We start from the raw sequence: 5,971 nt of genomic DNA, 5'->3' as shown, positions 1-5,971 counted from the left end.
GTATGAGGACGTCAGAGTGATAGTGTGCAGGGTGTGGTTGAAGGTGACGCATGAAGAGTGAAAGGTTCAGGGTGATCCGGACGCACTAAGTTTTGGGGGGTCAAGGTGATGGTGATGCTGGAAGTATGAGTGGGTCAGTCTGATAGTGACATAGTACATTTGAAGGGATCAGGCTGGTAGTGATGCAGTAAGCGTGAGGGGGTCAGGCTGATATTGATGCACTAAGTGAGAGAGTGTCAAGGTGATGGTGACGCATCAAGTCTGAGCAGGTGAGAGAGAGAGTGACGCCGTTAGTGAGTGGGGTTTCGCTGATAGGGATGCAGTAGGTGCGCATGTGTCAGGGTGTGAGTGATGCAGGAAGTATGAGGGTGCCAGAGGGATAGTGACGCATTAAGTATGAGGCGGTCAGAGTGATTGTGACGCAGTAATTCTGAGGGAATCAGAGAGATACCAACGCAGAAAGCATGAGGGGGTCAGGCTGTTAGTGACGCTGTCAGTGTGAGTGCCTCAGCCTAATAATGATGAAATAAATTTGAGAGAGTAATGCTGATTGTAAGGTGATAAGTGTGAGTGAGTCAGGCAGGTAGTGACGCTGTAAGTGTGAGTGTTGAAGCTCATAGTGAAGCAGTAGTTGTGAGGTGGTCAGTGTGATTGTGACGCAGTAAATGTGAGAGGGTCAAGGTGATAGTGAAATAGTAAGTTTGAGGAGGCAGTGTTGCAGTGACACGGTAAGTGTGAGCCGTCAGTCTGATACTTACATAATAAGTGTGATGGATTCAGGCTGATAGTGACACAGTAAGTGTAAGGAGTCAGGGTGATAGTAACATAGGAAGTGTAAGGGCATGACCGATAGTGACAAAGTAAGTGCTTGGCAGTCAGTCTGATAGTGACGCAGTCAAAATGAGCGTCTCGAAGTGAAAGTGGCGCAGTAAATGTGAGGGCGCCAGATGGATAGTGATGCAGTAAGTTTGAGGGGTTCACGCTGATATTAAGGTGGTAAGTGTGAGGGGTCAGGTCTATAGTGATGCAGTAAGTGTCGGCTGGTCAGGCCGATAGTGATGCATTCAAAGACCAAATATCCAAGGCTCACTGTAGTGCTGAATAGTGAGACTTCTCAAGGCTAAGACAAAAATCAATAGTTTTCATCCTGGTCATAAATCACAATGCTTCATTTTAATATTGTCCTCTCCTGATTCTAGATTCACCAATGAGGGAACAAAATTTAATTGCACCACCTTGTTTATCTCTTCAAATATTTTGCAACTCTCAATGAGATTACCTCTCTTGTTTTGAAACTGTTAAGAAAAGGCGGGATTTGCCCAATTTCAATTCAAAGGACTAACGTTCATCCATGATATCAAGGCTAATCACCATTCGTGGTATTCCTCATATGGCATTAGTATCTTTCCTAAATTGAGGATTATAATTCCTCATACTGTAGTCCAAGTGTGGTCGAACTGAGCCACCATACATTGGAAATAATGCTTCGTTCTCGTGCCCTGAAATCCTTCTGCAGCTCTCACAACAGACTTCTACAACTGCTACTAGACTTCAATGACTCATTAAAAACTTCTCCAAGATGCATTTCTAAAAATCTGTACATAAGACTTTCTACTTCATACCTTCGACAAATAATCTCCACACATTTCCTTCCTGACAAGTATGATAAAGTCAAATCATTGCTATTTATTAGATCATGAGGGACATGGATAGGTTGACTCGTCACGGTGTTTTCCGGCAGGTGAGGAAGTCAAAATTTAGAAAACATCGGTTTTAAATTAGTGGGTAAGGATTTAAAAGGGATGTCAGGGGCAACTTTTTCAGACGTGTCCAAAATGAGATGCCAGAGAAATTGGTGGAGTCTGATGCAACTGTAACATTGAATGGCATCTGGATGGATATATGAGTAACAAGGTTTAGAGGGATGTGAGCCAAATGTTGGCAAATGGGACCTATTAACTTAGGATATCTGTCACCATGGTCAAGTTGGAAAGAAGGGCCACTTTCCGTGTTGTATTGTTCAACGACTTGATGACTCGAGAACAACCGCAAAAACTTTGCAAATAATTCCGTCAAGACGATTTCAAGTTCCAAATCTTCGGTTAATCTTCCTCTCTTGTGCTCACAAGTTCATTACCTGATGTCAGAACTTACAGATAAGTTGCTGGATCCATTTCTGTAAATTGGTTCTGCATTCTTTCTAATTTCGATTTTTTTTTTACTAATGTAGCTAGTGTTTATGGACTTAGCATCAATTTTTCTAATACCACATTTCGATGAATATTAAAACACAATAGCATATCTAATTTGTCACCAGATGATGAGCAATTGAGTCAAAATCGATCGGACGCAGTGAGACAATGATCCTCTCTTCGTGGTGTACATCCGTGATTCTATAATTCGACGAAGAATCATTCCCACAACTTCAGCTGTGTCAGAATCTAGTTTGCGGTGAAAGCCTGTCAATCTGCTAAGGTAACGTTCGTCTGGGTCTCTGCAAAGGATTTGGCGAAATTTTGGGTCTTGACAATTTGTTCTTCCAACAAATGAATTCAGTTGTTTTACTGTGAAAATTGCCATCCTTGCTGCAGCTGTGATGGCCGAGAGGTTAAGGCGTTGGATTTGAAATCCAATGGGGTCTTCCTGCACAGCTACGAATCCTGTTCACAGCGTTGAATCTTTTAAAAGTCATTAATTCCTTTGCAGGATTTGGATTTCGTGGAGCTTGAGCTTTGCATTCAATCGAAAGTAAATTTTCAACTGTGAAGAATCCGAAGTAATTTCAAGACTGACCCAGTCATCTAATTGAATAAATTATATGTCGAGACACAAAAAGCCACCAACTTCCAACACGAATCAGTTTCAACACATTTGTCGAACTGTCGTGAAATTTGGATGTTCGGGGTGTGGAATTCAGCAAAACAAGAAGCAATGCAATACACTTAGCTGCAGGTGATGAATTTTTTTTTAGGATCAGTTGAAAGTCAAGCTGAGAAAGTTCACCTAATTTACAGCTGACTCTCAAGGCCAATAATCTATTATATCAGCAGTCAACGAATTAGAAAAAAGCAACTCCATGTGTGGAAAGGAACTCGACTGATCCAGGTTCCTGGCCTGCGATGTGAAAAGGCAAGGCGATATCAGCGGAGTAGAATTTTCTGGAAATATTAGAAATGGAATGTTAACGGTCTTCTGCTGTCCACATTCGTAAGAAACTGTGCATTAAGAACTGAAATTGAAAATTAACGATGAAAATCAGACTTAGCCCTCTGCTTGTGGTGTAGCATTGTTCAGAACAATAGGTTGTTGTTGAGGCTAAAATTGACCAAAATAATCGATGGGGAACTTATCCACGGGCTTCGTTGGAGCAGTTGGTGTCGAGAGCTCAGCTTGAAGAACCAAATGCCAATTATTCATCCTGGCTGTCTGAATTGCTTAGTTAAACATACTCCCAGTTTAATGAAAAAACCTTTGCTGTCAGAGTTAGATGTTTCCATGTCAGCATGTTCCGATATGCGAAGACACTCCATGGAGTAGATGTGACTTAAATTTTGACTCTAACGTCAGAGATGTTGGCACATTTCTGCACCAAAACAGCACTACCATTGGTATCAAATCAAACTGAACAAAGGACTAGTCACTTAGACATTTCCTGTCTGCAGACTCTGCCAATGGACCGTTCAGGCCCGATGTAGGAATAGGGCGTGGTGACATCTGTTCGCAAGTGGATCACTTCATTCTTGCTCACGATCCATAAACCGTAATTCATTTTGAACTTCTTCGCCATCAGCATGATAAGTGTTACATAATACACAGGTTTGCTTCTCGAAAGAAAGAGCGAAATCTTATCCAATGCAGACGCAATTTTAAGTTGTCCCTGGTGGACCAGAAGACAGATGTCGCGAAACAAAGTGAATACAGAAAACAATCAATATTTTCTGGGAGTCAAAAAGATGTACTGGAAGAACAGAAACATATATTTGGAACTAAAGTCACATACCACTTCCACAGACTAAATGTTCTTGAACCGTTATCTTAAGTTGACCTTCATGTCCACCATTGCTGCAAAAATTATCTTAACAACTGAGAACTTTGTGTTCTTTGATATTCTCTCCTTCATGTTTCTCTTGATTTTGAAACTAAAACCGAGCAATAGTAATGCACCCTATTTCACTTGCAAAGATCAGAAGAAGATCAATTTATAAGAGAACAGAAATAAAGCTACGTCTGTCTTGCGAGAGAAAACACAGTTACCATTTCGACTCCAAAAAGTCTTCTTCAGAAGTCTGCGCAATGAACTCGAAATAGTAGACCGAAAATGAAAAAAAGAAGCCAAAATACCGCGAATACACCACCCGCAAGTGCATCAAGTCCTACTTGAATATGCCGGATTACTAGCATCAACATCAGTGGAGAATGGAACAAAACTCATTCTGCAGTTGTTTGACGTAGTTTGTAAAGTCAGAAATATGATTCGGTAAAAAGCGCGATGAAAGCGGGATATAGGAACTCTGAAAAAAGCAAGTGCGTGCTTTGCTTTGAAGAAAGTTGGCAGTGATGAAAATGGAAATTAACTACAGTAAGGGGGCTTAATTAATACTCAGCATCGTTGCAACACACAGGGTCGCAATTCTTTTTGCTAGGTTTCTGTTCTACCATTTTATAATCACGACTGCTGTCGGGTTTGGTATCCATTCCAAGCTTCGGTGACAGCCTGATGGAAGTTTGCACATTTGCCCAATTTCTTTGTGGTTGCTCTGGTTTGCTGCCACATTCTAAACATTTGCAGGTTATTTGGAATCGCCATTAAACGCACACGGTGACAGAGGCAGTGATGTCTCTGTAATAGGAGTGTCTGGATAGGACGTACTTCAGAGGATTTTTGTGAACTTAAATAGACAGTGTAGGGTTAATCTGCTGTTTCCTGGGTGAGCTACATGGCCAGAGATGGGTCAGCGTCTTCTTCCCTGAGGGAGATACGTTGACAGAGTTGGGTTAGTTGCTCTTACCTGTGTCAGTCACGCAGATACAGTAGGGTCAGTCTGCCCTTCCCTGGGCGAATTTCTTTCACAGAGTGGTAACAGTCTGCTCTTCCCTGCTGAGTGAAATAGAAAGAGCGGGGTCAGTATTCGCCTCCCTCGATAATTTATGTTGACAGTCTGGCTTCCGTCTGGTCCTCCCTGGCGAGTTACATTGGTAGAGTGGGTTTAGTGTTCGTTCATTGGGTGAGTGCCATAGACAGAATGGGATCAGTCTGCTCTTCCCTGAGGGAATTATATTTATAGAGTGGGGTCAGACTGCTCTTCAGATAATGACTTTTATTGACAGTGTGGGATCAGTCTGCTGAGTTACACTGAGAGTGTGGGGTCAGTCTGCCCTTCCCTGGATGAGTAACACTGACTGAGTGGCGTCAGTTTGCTCTTCCCTGGGTGAGTTACATTGACAAGGTGGCGTCAGGAGTGGCGTCTTTGAGGAGTTGACAAAAGTAACTCGTCCCCTACATCTTTGAGATAATTAGGGATGGGCAGTGAATCTTATCTCATTGTCCCAGAAATGCATTTCTAATAATTGCATTTACTAATTCGACTGCAAGCGGTCGGGAATAATTTGAGGACAGGTGCAGGATAGAATAATTAAAGTCAAATGCACTGATGCCGAGGAGACATGACACAAGATGTGAGTGTGGAGCTGATGGTGCAAGGCTCAGTGTCAGTGCTATTTATTCCTCACTGTTCGCAATGACTCACACACCACTGCTGTCAATCACAACAATGAGCCTGTTCATCTTGGTTTGAAAATCCCTGCGTGTGTATTAACGTGGTTAATGAGACGCGAGAGGAGATGAACACATCCTCTTTATTCTGTCAGTTTAAACAGATGAAAATATCTGTTGGATGCCAATGCAAGAGGATACTGTCTTTTTCTGTGCCTTTTCAGTGGGGCATGCTCAGCATTGAAATGTCTGTTTTTG

General features: G+C 42.2%; 1 non-coding gene across 1 annotated transcript; it reads left to right on the top strand.

The window, feature by feature from the left end:
- Positions 1–2,590: 2,590 nt before the first annotated feature.
- On the top strand, positions 2,591–2,672 carry trnas-uga (transfer RNA serine (anticodon UGA)). Its single transcript has one exon. It is a non-coding gene; the product is annotated as a tRNA-Ser (tRNA).
- Positions 2,673–5,971: the final 3,299 nt, after the last annotated feature.

Source organism: Chiloscyllium plagiosum, unplaced genomic scaffold (assembly GCF_037043375.1).
Source record: "Chiloscyllium plagiosum isolate Xiang-an unplaced genomic scaffold, Cpla_swu_hap1 HiC_scaffold_39, whole genome shotgun sequence".
NCBI lineage: Eukaryota > Metazoa > Chordata > Chondrichthyes > Orectolobiformes > Hemiscylliidae > Chiloscyllium > Chiloscyllium plagiosum.
This window is presented reverse-complemented; position numbering and strand designations above follow the sequence as displayed.